Source organism: Amblyomma mixtum, chromosome 3, assembly GCF_055824585.1.
Source record: "Amblyomma mixtum isolate Tamu chromosome 3, ASM5582458v1, whole genome shotgun sequence".
Taxonomy (NCBI): Eukaryota; Metazoa; Arthropoda; class Arachnida; order Ixodida; family Ixodidae; genus Amblyomma; species Amblyomma mixtum.
Window position 1 is genome coordinate 267203899 of NC_143014.1, and position 16740 is coordinate 267220638.

The 16740-nt window shown below is 48.1% G+C and overlaps 1 protein-coding gene across 2 annotated transcripts in view; it reads left to right on the forward strand.

Moving 5' to 3' along the window:
* Positions 1 to 16740, forward strand: part of LOC149354669 (mechanosensory protein 2-like) — a 381157-nt gene that overhangs the window by 324360 nt on the left and 40057 nt on the right. The window lies entirely within an intron of this gene.

Sequence of the window (16740 nt, forward strand, 5' to 3'; positions counted from 1 at the left end):
GTAGTATACTTCGAATTTTCTTAAAAGCGAGCGTTAGTTTTCAATGTCTAAAATTTTTTTCTTCAATCTACCGACAGAAAGCCACCCACAGCCCTATACTCGGCGACCTGCTAGTCAACATTATTATTTCGCATGACAGATACGCACTAATAAATGAATAAACAATGCACTGTATTTCGTTATTACAGAAGATTATAGATCTCAGCACAGGTAGGTTTTGCGCGTTGTAAGTATCTCGTCTGTAGGCTTTAAAAAAGCACTCTGTAAACGCTTTAGCGCGACAGGTGCCTCTTCAATGCCGCATTCAGTGCTGAATTTCTAGTTAGGCTCAGACAACCAAGCATGTGACTATTAATGTAGGTTAGAGCTCTTCCAGTTGGAGTCTAAATTGGTCAAAGTTAATGTTTTACAGGCTATATAGTTGGGGGAACGCGAATTCTAGATGCACACATCAACGTGCTCTTGTTATTCTCGACGTCCGACATCATTTAAGTGCACTATTTAGCTATGATAATAAAGTTAGGCTGTAACGCAGTGGCATCACGGCTGTTAATAATTTTACAATTTATAACACTGTCGCTAGCAAAAAAGTGTATGCTAAAGACTTATCAATAGGTCGGGTCGTCTCTTAAACAAAAAACGGCCTATAAATGGGCCGTTATAAACCATTCGCAAAGGGGCCATTTGATATCAGCAGTGAAACAAAAAAAAAGTGATTACCACTGTGTGTTCATCAGAAGAAAAAAACAATGAATTTTTGAAAGTCTGAAAGCCCGGAGCTGCAGCCTATAAAAGGCACGTATGAATATATTCCGTGGGCGCGACGTAAGCTTGCTGATTGCTGTCAATTCTGCCTTAGCATTGATTATAATTCTCTCCTGTCGCTCGTAATATGTGCAAAAAGCTGGTCTCAGTTTTCTTCCAAGTAATCGAAGTGCTCCTTAGTCTACCTGCGAAGGATCTCGTGCGTAGTGCCATGGGAACGTTGAGCTGACTTCTCAGGCCTCTGTGTACGTGCATTCGTTGAGGTGCACTTTATATATACTTTACGCGTCCAGTACTAAGGGAGGAACATTTCTTGGAGTATTAAATGCACACGGCATTTTGCAAATAATTATTTCGGTTCCGATCTCGTTTTTCTATTGATCATTCTGCCTGCAGATAAGTGACTGGCAAAATAACGCCTCACCCTCCTCAGCAGTGACTTTATTGAAGCTTTCCAGAATTTACTCGGCCTTGATGTTAGCGTAAGGGTCCTTTCCTGTCTCTCCTATCTTTCCTGTCTTGTCTTATTCGCGCAGTCCTACCATTTATTTAAATGAACTAACTAGCCCTCAAGAACGCTTTCCTAAGCGTTTGCGATTATCATTGAAGAAGATCATTCTTTATCATAATAGTGCAACAGTGATGCACTCCATAGTTGGGTATCGTCTAGCGCAATACTGAATTCTAGAAGACATCGATTTTTTAAATAGAAGGGCGTATGCGCCCTAGGGAATCAAACCGATAGGAATGATTGAACGATCGAGTAGAGCAGCCACGATTCTCCATTGGTGTGGGGCAATGCGCTGGTCTTAATGAGTCCCTCAAAAGTCCATATTGTCCTCCAGTACGAAGTGTCCGCTGGGCCATAGTGGCGAGGCTCCACTGCGTAGGGGTAAACGGGTGTTTCCAACCTGGCCAGTGCTTTCCTTTTCAGACGCGTTCATTGTGAAGGTCAAGCTTATAAAATGCGAAGCATTTATGGGTTTAACCTCGGCATTTCCCGGCCTACAAATACTACAGAATCATGCCCAAAATTCCTCCAAGCCGTTCTGTCTTCCTGTCGCAGTATCGTAGAATTTTTCTGTAGTACTGTCGCTACACTAAGGAACGGCGTAGCACTACAGAAAATTCTGCTGTCACAACAAAAATTTTCTTTGTTGCTGCAAGTGTAGGTAGCAAAATAATACAAATAATCTGTTGTGACGACGAAAAATTTCTGTCGTGTCTTTCGATAAGGTTTCCCCAGCCCGGTCCAGCCCCGTACCCAGGTGAGCCAGGAAGAATAAGAAAGTGCAGAATTAGATGTCGAAAAAGAAAACCTTCATAGAATGCATGGCCTTCTTCGTACGAGCTTCTGTAGAAGAAGTAGACGTAAAAGACAGCCTCAGTAGAATAGATGAGAAACTAATGGAACTTCCGTTTCGACTGGCATGTATGTCCTCATACATACCAAGACTATTTCACTTTTATCCATTAAAGACTATCCTTTTTAGGGAAACTCAAACTGGCGACATTCCTTCGACGTCTCTGTGATCTACAGTCGAATCGCTTTGACACGGTTCTTCCCGCAGACCGAGTTTGTCCTCCGGTTAAAATTTTATTGCCGCAACTGTACCCGACTGCAGGGCAGCTTTGCTACGCCAGTGAACGATCACCTGCGATGAGTTTACAGGGGCCCTCCTGGACTCGTCGCGAACGAATGAACTATTGTTATTTATTTACTTATACATTCACTCGTTTCCCATCTAGCTGATAGATGTGAGTCGCGGCCGTCGTTTTCCAGCTCTTGTCGGACGCAACAAACAGCAGTCAGAGCAGCTGGGCCCAGTGCTTCCAGGAGGCTGGAAAAAGGCTTTCACTTCTCTGCTCCTCATAAAAGTATATTCATTTAAAGCATGCTCAGGCGCTATGTAAGATCCTTTCGTGATTGCACGCTTCTTAGCATTTCTTTCACGCCGACCGCGGCAATGACTAAGACGAGATGTCTGCGTGCGTCGTAGGCTGAGATAGGCAGACTGCTTGAACATACATTCACGTGCAGTGCAGTTACAATAGACTGTGTTACCAACACAAAAGGAGGAAATACAATATATACGCAAACCAGCGGCAAACGAAGTAGTATAAGCAGTCGCTTCCGTCTCTGAGGCACAACTCGAGGAGCTAGGATCGTACCGCGACGTGTAACCTAAATGGCTTCAAATCGCGCTGCCGTATCTTGCCATTAATTAAGTGCTCACAACACGTGCTGTTGATATCCTTCGTCACTCAACGTGAACATGAGAGTTGAAGGTTACGTGCTCCTATATAATTTACCTCTCAAAAATACGCCGTTCGGGTAGGGACCTCCGTCGTCAGTAAGCGCAGCACCTTCGAGGCAGTCCTCCGAAGTAAAAGAAAGCAAACTATGTTGTATTGGCATACACCGCCAATTCCACACGTAGCAAGAGAAGGCACTGGCTCCTCAACGCTGGTTTTCGTTGTTTTTTTTTTCGGCACGTCAAAGGGAACGGATATAAAGTTGTAATTCCATCGCGAAAGAGGGAACAAAAAAACACCATCCTTAATTCTCGGTCCCAAGTTAGGCAGCACGGAGGGGATTCACTTCCCTGTCGCGGTTCCTCCTCGATATCGATTCTTTCCATTTATTCCTCTACACATCCCCCAGCCCTTTACTTCTGCCCTTCTCCCTTCGGCCGCGCCTAAGAGCAGACGGCGCGCGATCTTCGCCGCAGCCCCTGAGACAAACAAGATTTCTCCCTCTGCGCTGTGATCCCCGTTCCTGCTTGGCTGCCCCCTGCGCGCCCCCGCGACTCGCTTCGCCGCCGCTGCGCGCACACTGCTCGTGTCTCGAGGCCTATTTATTTGCGCCGCCGAGAGGAGTCTGTGCGTACGTGTGCGTGCGCCGCACCTCGAGCAAATGTCGGTGCTCGGGGCAGACATAAGCATTCCGAACGCCTCTCGGATCGAGTTTTTTCTCTTTTTTTCTATCCCTTGGGCGTACATCTCTCCAGGGCCTGGTGTTGATTTCATCGGCGCGCGCCCGCCCTTTACTAGCCAGGTCTCTTCGCTCTCATTGAAACTCCGTGTCCAGTTCCTTTTCGCGGTCATGGCTTGCTGTTTATCTCTCTCTGTTTCTTTTTTTTGTCTTTTCGGGTGCGCTGTTGGAGAAGCCAATAAAGGATGCCGTGCAAAAGCGCCCGTTTCTCCTTTTCTCTACTAGAGGGTAAAAAGGAAGGGGGAGAGGGAGGGCACGCCAACCCCGTGCCGACGATTTAGTGAATGGAAATCCCGGTCCCGCTCCAGCTATCACAGACAGGCATTGCCTAAGTACCCCGTTGAGTGTGGCTCGTCAGCAGAAGTGCAACCACTTCTGATCAGGATGCCAGAGTGCTTTGCGCTTGCTAGCCTTTGCCTTTGATATATTGACTCTTGACTCGTTCCCTGATTTTTTATTTTCCAGGGGTTAGGTACCACCAGGTCGATCTTTTTAGCCTCGTCTTTACCTACTCACTTACACTTTCTACAGGGTCTCCACGCGAGGGCTTTGCGCAGAGGGGCGCCAATCTCAGGATCAAAGTGAATGAAATCATTTCATTGTCGGCTTAAAAAGGAGAAAGACAGCGTCTGTCCATGTAATAGACAAAGAAAAAACACGAAGAAAGAATTTGTTTTCGCGTCCTTTTGTCGCTAAGAAATTGGAAGCGGCATGTTATCCCCAGCACTTGGTTCTAGCCCGAGTTAAAACGAAGGAGAATGTGAAGACAGACGAACACCCGGCTTTTTGGCTCGGGCTTTTTCACGATATATCCGTGCAGCGGAAGCTCCTATCGCAGTAGTGTACCGTGCAAATTTACGATTCGATGAAGCAACCTGAGCACGGCTTTCGGGCGTGCGCTTGCGTGGGATGAAAACTTCACATAAGATAGTAGTGTAGTACTGCTGCCTTTGGAGCAGTCGCTTTGTTTGAGCAGATGCCTCGGCTGAGTTCGATAACTGGAAGTTTGTCAGGGTACTTCATCATTTTAAGCAGCCCTAATATCAGAATCACTAGTCAATGCTCATCCGCAGCTTTGTACTTGGTAGTTTGCTTCACGCCTACTCTAGAAGACAACTCAGTTCGCTCCCTTGAGAATTAGCAGCTATATATCGTACCCCTCCTCCTATCATCTGAAGAGCAGGTTAATGACACCTCCAATCTTAGAAGACATAATAAGACTAAAGAAAAGAGCAGGACGAAGACGGCAGCATTCCCTGGCTTTGTTTCAAAAAGCCATATCCCACCTCGAATGCGTCGGCCCGACACCGCATGGAAGGCTTGGGTTAATCAAGATTAGTGACGACAGCTGCTCCACCTGGCTAACCACAGTCTCGTCAGGCATGAACAGAAATGCCAAGGGAAGAGCAAAATAATGATGATAGATTTTTACAGGCGTAAGGGCAACCGTGGCCGAAGCGCGCCAGGAGCAAGAGGAAAACAACAAACAGAAAAGTAGCGAACAGAAAAAAACATACAGTACATCGATTCGGGAGCAACCATGGCGGGGCAATGTCCCGGAATGTCTTCAGCTGCCCATACATCGCGCAGCGGGGGGAAATTTTCCACTGCAATCTACTTGGTAGCACCTTTCGCAACTGAGTCCCCCACGGGGCAAGTAGTGCGCTTCCTCTCGCAACTCATACGGCCTCATTTCGGATGTCGGCTCGCTCCCGCAGCGCGTGCGCAAAGTTTGCTGCCGCGGACATTTCGGCGGGAACGAAAGCGCCCGGCGAACGGCTCGCTTGACGCCCCAATGCCCTCGTGTGTCAGGGGGTCTGCAAGAAAGACCTCGGCGGCCATAAGTATACGGCTGCGCGACATGGTGTGTCCGCGAGCCAGCTCGTTAATCACGGAGCACGCACGCCCTACGGCTGGGCCATAAATAAGCGGCGCTGCTTGATGGTAAATGAGCCCTCTTAGACCAATATCTCTGTCACCACGACAGGGATGAGTGAGGAAGTGGACGTTCTGTCTTGTTGGCAACAGGGCCGCCGAGAAACGCCACGCGAGAATCAGACCGTTTCTAGATTTCTCTCGCGTTTTCTTCTTTTTTTTTTTAGAGTAAAACAAATGTCAACACTGTGGAAGTCGTTTCCTTGGGAAGAAATTCGCGCTATGGGTTATTTTCGAAGGTGGCTTCTTGCATTCACAGAATTGAAGGGGCTCTGAAAGGCGCTCTAACAAAGTTGCGGTGTGCCTGGGATGTTAACGCCGCCACTTCACGAATACCATTCGGCTAGAATTTTTTTAATGAGCTTTGTAGAAGCTGAGTTATCTGTAGTTAAAATTTAGATTTCAGCATTTTCGCGCTTTTTCTTCTCCTCTCATCACTTCTTCACGCTGACTTTTTTCGGTTTTTCCGCCGTGGGTGGAGCTTCTTGACTCACCGGAACAGCGCGGCTTACTGGCCGCGTCCGTGGTAGCTGAGCGTGCGACGGAGAAGAGTGCGAGCATGGAAAAGTCACCTTTCCGGAAAGGGCTCGCTAACTTTCGCGCCACATTGTGGGGTCTCTACTGCGGGTTTAAGTGTATTATTTGGCTCACGTGTTCGTGACAACACATTTCAGTTACTGAGCGAGTTGATGTGCTCTCGTCAGAAAGCGTTTCAGAGTCCCTTAAGATAAATACTGAGCGGACATATCGCCTCATGCCTTGAAAGTTGCACAAGCGGCACATTCCGCGTTCGATGGATTAGCAATAAAGAAAGCGGTCTTTTCCCACTAATATGCGGCTCAACATGTTATGTGTGCAAACGCGTAGAAATCTGACCACATTAGTGAGACCTTAGCGGCTGTTTCTTTTACAGGTCATGGTACATGACATCGAAGGTGAATGTGCGCTTTGCTTGTTGCACATTGCCAGAGAAAAAACTAATAAACAAGCATCACAATATGGCCCATGTTTATTTCTCCTCGGTGCCAAAAGTGTCTGGTCATTTTTTTTTCCTGGCGTTTTACCCTGCTGTTTAACTGTTCATTTTCTCGACGTACCCCGCGGAGTTACAAAAATCGACGGAATGAATTGACCGGCGAACGATTCGGTGAGCATGAACGACTCGCACGTGGTATCAGAAAGGAGTGCTCGAAACATTAGATGCGCGCCGAAGCCACGCCGTCACCGCGTCCGTACATTCCAAATCGACTGCGCCACGGTCACATTACCGTAATTTAGTCTCCAGCGGTCGGGCAACCATTCATTAGCGTAGTCATTAGCAGAGGATTCACTAATGAGGACTGTCCGCCGCGCTTTTCTCGCTTCTCGTATTGTTCCCGTAACCGCGAGCAAGCGGCCGTTGAGGTCGCACGCAATATCGAGAGGAGGTTTTGAAGCCCGCTGCCGAAACTTGGCGCTTTTTGCTTTGAGTCCGCTTTCTAGGGTGGGCTTCGAGTCGGCGACAGATAAGTGCGGGCCAAATGACTCGCATAGCTGTCGAAAGCCAGCGGGGATGATGCATATGCTTCAATAAGTGTAGCTCGGGTGGTTGAGCCGTGATTTGGAGCGCTCTTGCAACGCTTTTTATGGCGCGAGGTGGAAAGGGTGAGATCAGTTGGGCTTCCCCCATGTCATGTGTTCATGGCACAACGCTCTCATAGACACGTGTGTTTAGTGCACCAGAAGGAGCCGTCACTGCACCCTTTAATTTGGTCGCAATCCATAAATGTATACTCATACATCAGCAGCATTTATGAGCTGTGTGCATGGGTGAGTTAGGAACGCGGCTGCGCGCTCCTAACGCCCTGTTCATTGGCTGCTGGAGGGTGGGATATAAAAGTTTAGGAGTCAACTGGGAAGGGTGAACAGCGAAAAAAAATCTGATTTACTAGCTCTAAACAGCGGGTCCCTCGCTTATAAACATTAGTTGCTAGGCCGAGGAAAGTCAGTAACTTTGCAATGGAGCCTTAGTTCGAGTACGTCTTTACTGTATTGGCGCGCAAACGTTGCTAATTTTGAAGTTATAATAAAATGCTGCTTTTCCTATACCTAAAAACCAGTGCAGTTGGCATTAACTTATCTTTCTTTGTTTTTTTTTATTGCACCCCCATTCTATTTTAATGCACCTTACCGTGACGATCCCTGCCATTAAACGCGTTGCTGCGTTTTTGACTAGCAGCTCAGCATAGAATCAATTATTTCAGGTTCTTTTTGTTGCGTGCCTTGAACCGCCATTCTTATTGTCGAGTAGACCGCAGACGTGGGTAGAAATGATAGCAGGCCACTTTTACATTGGAATCAAAGGTGCTCGCAGTGTCATTTACGCATGCCTTGAGTAGCCAGTATAACCGTTAACAGCTCACTGGCGTTGCCAACCGGGTTTAAGCAGCGCGCTCGAAATGTTTAAGGCTTCGCCACATGACGTCTCATTTTGGGTGAGGCCATCCTTTCAGGCCTGTAGTGTGCCAAAACATGGTCCTGTCTATTTCAAAAGCAGCACCCTAAACGCTGGTTCCATGGAGGCCTGCATGTGCTCTGAGGAACTGATTGGGGAAGGCACATGCCGAGGCGCCGAGTAGATTGCCGTGTATTGGCAGCGGCGAAGATAAACAAGACGGCAATGCGCCCGTTGAATATGCGTTCGACGAACGCCGGTGCTGAAATGGGCATGTTCATGCGTCACTCATTTCGAGCACCGTTCTTCATATGGATATGTGATATTCTGTAACTTCGCCAAACCTTCCTTCCAAACAATATTGCTCAAAAACAACGCACTGTCGCGCGACTCCTCTGCCCTTGCTCTAACGAGGAGGGGGTTAAGTCCGAAACGACGAGGCGTACTCCACATGGTTTTTCACCGGACGTTAACCTGCTGGGCTTTTTTTTATTGTTGTTGTTGCGAAAACAACGCTACGCGAGTCACCGAGCCATTTCGCGGAGCTGAAGAAAGGCCATACTGCGCATGCGCGAGGAGCAGTGACGTTACACGGCGCACAGCTGGCGCCCCGCGCCGTCGCTGTGCGGGTGACTCAGAGGTGCCGCCGCCGCGCTCGCCAGTTGCGCATGCGCAGTAGCGGCGCAGTGTGCCGGGACCGCCGCCGCTGCCGCGCGCTCTCCATCGCCTCTCTCTCTCTCCTCGTTGCTTTCGATATCTTCCAGGTTTAACCAGAGCTAAACCACTGCTAATTTTTCTTCTTACCCCGCAACAGGCCACATTTGTACCTTAACTACCACGCCGTCAGTTGTCGACCTGCGCATCCGTGCATTGCAGAAAGCATGCACTTTCCGCAGGAAACATTCATGCGATACGGGACGACGAATAGCCGGCGGTCAGAAACGGTGCGAAATTTGTAGGTCAAAAGTTGAGTCTCAAAAAGGAAATTGGCAGCGGCTTAACTATGCTATGCCAGGATATACGTAGCGCGAGGTGAGGTCGAAGTGTCCACTTCTAGGTGGACACCTGAACCAGAGGAAAGGAGCATAACTGCCCTCTTGGAACAGTGGACACCTCAACCATGCTTTAAAGCTAAGTGGTGGTAGTGACAGGTGTGCGCTGCTTGCGTTGGCATTGAAACGTTGTGCCAGAAACGGGGCGCTGAAACCATAGGCCATCGGAGTTCGTTGTGTTCATTGGCGTTGGTGTTGTCAAGTTTTACACTCCGATCATTTTAAGGAAATAAAGGCGAGCGCGCGCGGCGAGGCACGCCAGCTGTGCGTAGTGACGTCACTTGCTCCTCGCGCATGCGCAGCACAGCTCTCCAGGAGTCACGCGAAACAGCTCAATCTCGGCCAGTGTAGCTCACGTTACAAAACGAATATTTGCCCTGAACATGCATGTTATCCCGTTAGCCTGGAAACAAGGAAAAGCCGAGTGAAGGATGTGGGAGAGGGCGTGCCCTTTGCGCGGCGGGAGTGGACGGCATCCTCCGTTCAACACCTGCATGCTCAGTTCGGACATGCGCGCAACTAATGCAATGTACAGAAGTTCTGGGAGCCCCACATACACACGCACATGGTAGCGACCGATGCTGCTCACTGAATTATTTTGCGAAAGCACGCTGATGGAGGCACTTTATTCAACCGTCCCTTAGCAAACAAGTAAAGCTATGTGAATTAGTGGCTTACTACGTGGCCGCATGTTTCTGGCCATTTGAGCTGTAAAATTGCGATACTTTTAGATGGCAAGGGAAGTGCGCCGCACCATCTCATCAAGCGCACCGCACTTTCGCAGCTGATGACACGGCTACCAAAAAGAGTCGTTGCTTCCTGGCGGCACATGTGGCTAGCCTTTCCGGCAGTGCGAGCGAGGAAATTGACCGATTCTTCCGAACTGCGGCGGTCCTTTTCCAAAGCTGCGCTCTGTGTCGCAGTGCGCTGGCACTGAGAGGAAGCCACAACTGTCACCAGAAGACTACGGGCCGAATGTTCAAAGTACCTAGCGTAAGAGAAAAAGAGTTCCTGACTGGATCGGCAGTCGTTAGAACCTAGCACACGACAGTGAAAACTCCATCCTATAATGCACCGTTTTGGCGTCCGAACAGCTTTCAGAATTCGGGGCCTAATTCGCAGACACGAGCTGCAGTTTTCCGCTAAATGCGCTCAAATAGCGAGACGAAGTGCAAGCTCAGAATCGCATAGGGAGTGAAGTGGCATGGATGCTGACAGGAGCCGATAGTTTCGGAGCAAGCAGCTCTGGTTCTGTAGCTCACTCAGAACAAACTAACAGCTCCTGATTCGATTGTGACTTCGATTCGATTTGCTTCCATTGCACTTTCATAGGATATGAATGTCCTCTGTTTAATATTTACCCCTCTTCTGTTGTCTTATATTGCAGTGCCGAAAAAATTGTTGCAACTCCCAGTGGCATTTTCAATCACAGTTGCATGAATTCATTTCGTTTGCGTTGTACGACGCGACTACGTGAAGTACAGTCAACCGCGATTTGGAGGTTAACTGCGTCATTTCTGTCGGCCAGGATCAATTAGTTTTTTCAACGATAGTCACTTATCACCCAATAAAAATGGCAGTGCGGGATGGACCTACCTAGCGGATAACTAGGCTCATTTATTTCTTTCTGCTTTCTTGCAAAGGCAAACTGCGTTAGCGCGCTTTAATATGAGCAGGGAAGCCTTCAAATGGGGACTCCCTTAAGTCACGTCACACAGTACACTGCATCCGCACCTGCTTGCTTCTTACATTACGCTGGTTTTTGCCGACTTGCGCAAACCAGCAGAGCGAACTACATCTTCTCGCGAGCCACACGCGCTCTCCATCTATAGCGCCGCTACGTGCCTATCGGTGCGACTGCGCAGTCGCGCAATGCGTGTGATTCACGCGGTACCGTCCAGCGGAGTGAGTCACCGGCAGCTTACCGAACCGCGCCCGGCAGCGTACAACTCAGTCCCTGTGCTCCGGGGCATCCGACGTCGACGTGCCAAGGCTCGTCGGAGCAGTTTATGGTCCTACCGACCCGCTGTCCCACTCTCGCCACCCGCAAGCCCAACCCGGCTCCGTAATCCCGATTTTCCGCGCGCCCGAGCCCCCTCTAACGAGCACGGCGACAGAATTCGAAGCCTATCAACCTGAAACTGGCTCCGCGCTGCCCTGTATGGATGACGTCGTTGACCACAGCTGCCGCCCACGCCTCCCGGTCGTAAAACTTCCGCTCTCTCATCCGCTCATAACTCCTCTTCGCTTTCTGCGCCTGCGTCTCCTTCGACGCTTGTTATCGTTTCAAGCTGAGCCCCAGCAGCGCCAAAGCTTCCGGTCGAGGTCTGTTTTTCAACGATTCGCTGCTCCCTGCTGTTTCTTTTTCTCATTCTCTCTCTCTGGTCCAGTAAATAAGGCCGCAGTAGAGGGCTTCCGAGCTTTTATTGCCTCCGCATTCTTCTGCTGTAATGGTTGTCGCGGAGCTTTGCTTTACAGTACAAAACGTCTATTTTTTTTTCAAATAGGACTCTCTTTTTGCCTCAGTAAGGCCAGATTCCAGCCGAATTCTTTTAATGAGTTTCTACTTTTCTCTTTCCTTCCCCTCGCTCTTCGCGCTGCTCATAGTTGTAACAATCGCCGTTTAGGACCAGTATAGGATCGACGTTTAATGAAGCACCCATAGCACAACTGAAACATAAAAGTGAGAGCGTTGATATCGAGGTTAATGGGAGGCAAATATTTTCTTGGCTTCTCGTATTTAAGTAGAACGGTCATGGCATTTTAGAACTTAACATCAACTGCGTTCATCTCAGCTCTTTACGACTTAAACTTTATGATCTGCCTTTTTCGTTTCTGTTCAATCGGCAGCATTTCATTAGTATACAATCTGCTATAATTCTATTTGGTTGTCTTTTTTTTAGCACTAGCTGCAGTTTGTAAAGTGGACAGGTTCCAAGACACTTTCATTCCGATCTTCACAGGGCCACGACGTGCGCGGTGCGTAGTTAGCGAGCATGACGTCACTCAGTGGCTGGCTACCGTGACAGCGAAGAAAGTTCACCTGAATCAGTACTCGGAAGAACTTCGCGAATGTCGCCTCGAACGCGAGCGCAAGCGATGACTACTTGAAAAGAAGCAACAGCCTCAGCGGCGAGAATATCCTGAAGCGTGAGTTCGCGATGTCGAGTAGATGAGACAGCGGCGTCAGGGTCAGGAAGTGCTCGCCCGCGAAGTCGGAACCGTCGGATGCGAGAGAGAGGCGGCCCATTATGGTAGCTACTCGTGCGTTTGAGCGTCAGGTCGATGGCAACCGATTAAGGTTCGCGTGCTCGGTTCGCAACTGACTCTAAACTATGCTTCGGATTTCACTGGTAGTTGAACGCTGACCCGCCCGATCTATTAATAGCACTGTACACAGGCGGGATTAACCGACCAGCTAGCGCTGAATTTCTCATCTATGATGGTCGCCTCCTGATCTTTTAATTGGATCAGGCACCTCCCTGCTCACATAACGCACCTCGATGGCAAGTCAATTAACTGCAGGCACAGTTATAATTATAGGAACTACTTTCATGCTTGTTTTTTGTTTTTTTGCTGGAACAAAAGAAACAAGCGCGCTGCTTTTTCGGGCACAATGCCGAATAAGCTCTTGGCGTCAGGTAGTTACTGGATGTGGGGCGTAGACAAACATCTGAAATAAGCGTGAATACGCAAAGCGTGCAGTAACATATCCTGGAACTGCAGTTCTGCAAAATGCGTTCAGTGTCATTATTCGCCAGCCTGGCATTCAAGCATGGTGTTAAATATAAAAATTTATTGATGGACGTGCAGAAAAGGGGCTTAAACTGACACTAATAACCAGTTATTGCTTTCATTGCGGGGAACGTCTAGTGACACGTTTAACTTCCTCTTATTTGCTTAAACGCTTCTCCTAACGTAGTGCTGCGAAGCAGTGAAGTGTTATTTCCGTCTTTAATGCACGTGCCAATGGCTAACACAGGTGAAATGCGCAGCCACACGTAGGCAAATGTGGCGTTGGCTTCTGCAGGTGCCAGTTGTCAGGTTGCGCTGTAACATTGCGTCTGAATATTTAAACTAACACGGCAGTAATATTTGCCTGATTGTTTAAAGCGGCTCAGTGAGGTTGCATGCCTTAGAAGTACGGTGTTAGCGAGGATTACACAAGAACTGCAGTATTTTCGATGTTTCCTTCGCAGTAATGTTTTGTGCTGTTTACTTACGCGGTGAAGGGAATGCAAGCTGGAAACTGAAAACAGTCGAAAGAGGTTATTAATTGTGAAGTAATATCAAATGTGAAGAACTGCACGAATAGGTGTGTGTGTGTGTGTGTGTGTGTGTGTGTGTGTGTGTGTGTGTGTGTGTGTGTGTGTGTGTGTGTGTGTGTGTGTGTGTGTGTGTGTGTGCGTGTGCGTGCGCGTGTGTGTGTGTGTGTGCGTGTGCGTTCGCGTGTGCGTTCGCGTGTGCGTGTGCGTGCGCGTGTGCGTGCGCGTGTGCGTGCGCGTGTGCGTGCGCGTGTCGTGTGCGCGTGTGTGTGTGCGCGTGTGTGTGCGTGCGTGCGTGCGTGCGTGCGCGTGTGCGTGTGAGAGAGAGAGAGAACCAAAAATGTAAAGACCAGGTACAAAAATAAAAACAACAGCTTGGTCACGCGGAATGGTTTGAATTTCTATATTGATCTGACATTTTTCGAAGCGCTAAAACAACACGAACGCAGAGGGAACAGCGCTTCGAAAACTGTCAAAACTGCACCAACTAGCCCGATCCGCTACCCATTTGAACTATATTGATCATGTCATGGCATGGCTTCTGTATGCGTAAAGCAGTGCCACGTTATTGTTCGCAGCGGCTGTTAGTGAATTTATAACCATTATACACACATTTACGCGCGCATAATGCAAGTACTTTTCGACACTTTCCACTGCTTCTTGCATGAACACGTAGAGCAAACGCAAAGTTTAGGAAATCTGTAGTTCTTAAGAGCTTTACTTCAGATGCCATAAGCAATGGACGTACAGAAAAATTCATCAACAATGATAAATTATCTCTCAAGCGAGCGACCGACACTCCCGAGGGCGTCGCTTTCATATTGGAAGCTCAATTCTTTTTCTGCATTTAACAGCCTTGTACACCAAACTAGAATACTACTTTTAGCCACGACAATGTGCGGAATGGTTATTGCTCAAATAGCGTTTCGCGCACACGCATCCCAAGATACATTATTTTTAATCGTACGGAATCGTACTTTGTATACCTGCGTACGTTACACTCATTCTTCTAATCACGGGACCGAACAAACGCGAAAATGCTCGTTAACAGGAGGAAATAATGCGGAAGTGCCACTTAATCGTTGGACGATTTCCTGCGAGGTACTGAGCATTGTTTTAGACCGCCCCTTTACGCTTCGAAAGCCTTGCTAGTTCACTCAAGAGATTTCTCAAGAATGTAGGCTTTTAGCGTAGCAGATAGAGTAGGTGCGTACCGGTCTACCGGACGGCTCCTGCTCATGCGCAGTGCCATAGGTGGGGCCAGGTGGATGCCACTGCGCGTGCGCAGCCAGCGTCCAGTCATCCAGTATACGGCTAAGCTGGTACGTCTTCCACTGTGATTAAAGCCTCTAATATCATAAATAGCGAACCACGGCAGGCACAAGACACCTGGATGAGATTCTGGACAATGCAAAACTAAAAATTAACAAGGGTCGAGGAGGAGCCTCTGTTGGCTAGACGACGAAATAGGGTGTCTTAGAACGCGCAGGTGCAAAAATAAATATAACCAAGAAGAATCCACATGTGCAGTGTGTGGTAAATCTGTAAAAACAACTAAAAACCTTATACTCGTATGTGGTGGCAACCATCCGGACGTCACAGCAGGCACAGTCACTCTCCCTGATGCTCTAGGCATTAGAGGAAACAATGCTCATGTGAATGAGTCTGCTGTGGAAGTTAGCAAAAAGCGATTCGAAGATTGGCGGCTTAAAAGCACAGAGGTGACATAGGGTTAGAAATGCATTTAAACAAAACAGAGTATTTATAGACTGATTTATAACACCGTTAAATAAATATATAAAAAAATCAAATGGTGGCAACTGCCACCACTCCGTTTCCTATCCGCTCCTATCTTCCATCCATCCATCAACGAGCCTACAAGAGCACTTGCCCAGACGAAGAGAACTCCTCTTGTGGAAACGCTGGCGAGCCGACAGAGGCTCCCCTTCGACCCTTGTACATTTTTAGTTTTGTGTTATAAATAGTGAACGGTATACTCCGTTAGCCATAAAAAATAAGCGCGAGTTTAGCTCGGTTCGCCCAGTAAACAGTTTCTTAGAAATAACTATACTCAGAGCAAGATAACGCAAGTTGGAAGGTTCTCTTACAGGGACGTTTGAATAACAAGCGAGAGCTGCCTCTCTCCTAACGGCGAGAGGCAGCCTACAGAGTCTTTGTTATGCCGGCCGCCCGCGTTCTGTACTTGTTATAACTTCTCCGCGCAAGCACAACGCATGCTCTCGCTGCTTAATGTGCGCGTCGACAGCTCGCTCGAGGCTGGTTATTCGGGCTAGTCGTCGCCCACAGCTACTCCAGATGCGCTGGCTCTGCTAGAGCGTCTCGCATTTATTGCAGCCCGAATTACGGGGTGCAATTCAGAGTTGCTAGCGAGGACCACTATGTCAGGGTGGCCTGCAACAAAGTGCGACTTGCGGCTGCTAAGGGCTTTCCGGATACGGGTTTCCATTTATGCTTGCTTGTCGCGAGTAGCCGCCGCGCCGGCAATTTTCGATGATGCATCACGGCCCTTGTCCGCTTTATTCTTTGGAAACCGTGCTATGGCGTGCGTGCGTTCTCGATTTGTTACGCCGACGTTACGAATTCAACCACGGTGGCACGGTATAAAACTTCCTTCATTTCACTTTAAGGCTGCTGCTCTAAAAAAAAAACAACAAATAGTGGTGGTTTGCGTTGAACAAACGGGGTTAATTGCGAGGAGCTGAAAGCTTTCATTCCACGAAACAAATTAAATGCTAAGTATTTAGGGTTCAGAGTAATATTATGCTTAGCGACCGTGGCTTGCAAGCTGTGAGTTACAGTGCTTAATAGAAGAAAGATGCTACTTGCTATGAAAATAGTTTGCGCCCAGACAACTAGTCTGCATATGTATGTTGAGGAAAATATATTGAAATGTTCCCGTGTGCAGAAGGAGGGAGCAATAATGAACGGCAGAGGCTGTCAACAGGACGCACTACATGTTCCATAAACGGATACTTAAGCAACGGATTGTTCTATGAATCATTATATCGAAACAATAATACTTATTTATAGGCCCTGTTTATTACTTTTTAACCATTTACTGTCCTTTTCAAGAGATGCCATCCTTCGGGATAGCTTGCTCCGAGCCAAATTTCAAGTAGCATCACTTGCAGTTCATAGACTAATAGAGGTAATGAGGAAAGTTCTCTCAGCAACTCCCGAACAGGGTCATATACAGCTGCGTGCAGCTGCATTCAAAACAGTCATTGCAACTTGATGCGTCCTACATGCTCACAGTTTGTCTGACTTCAACAC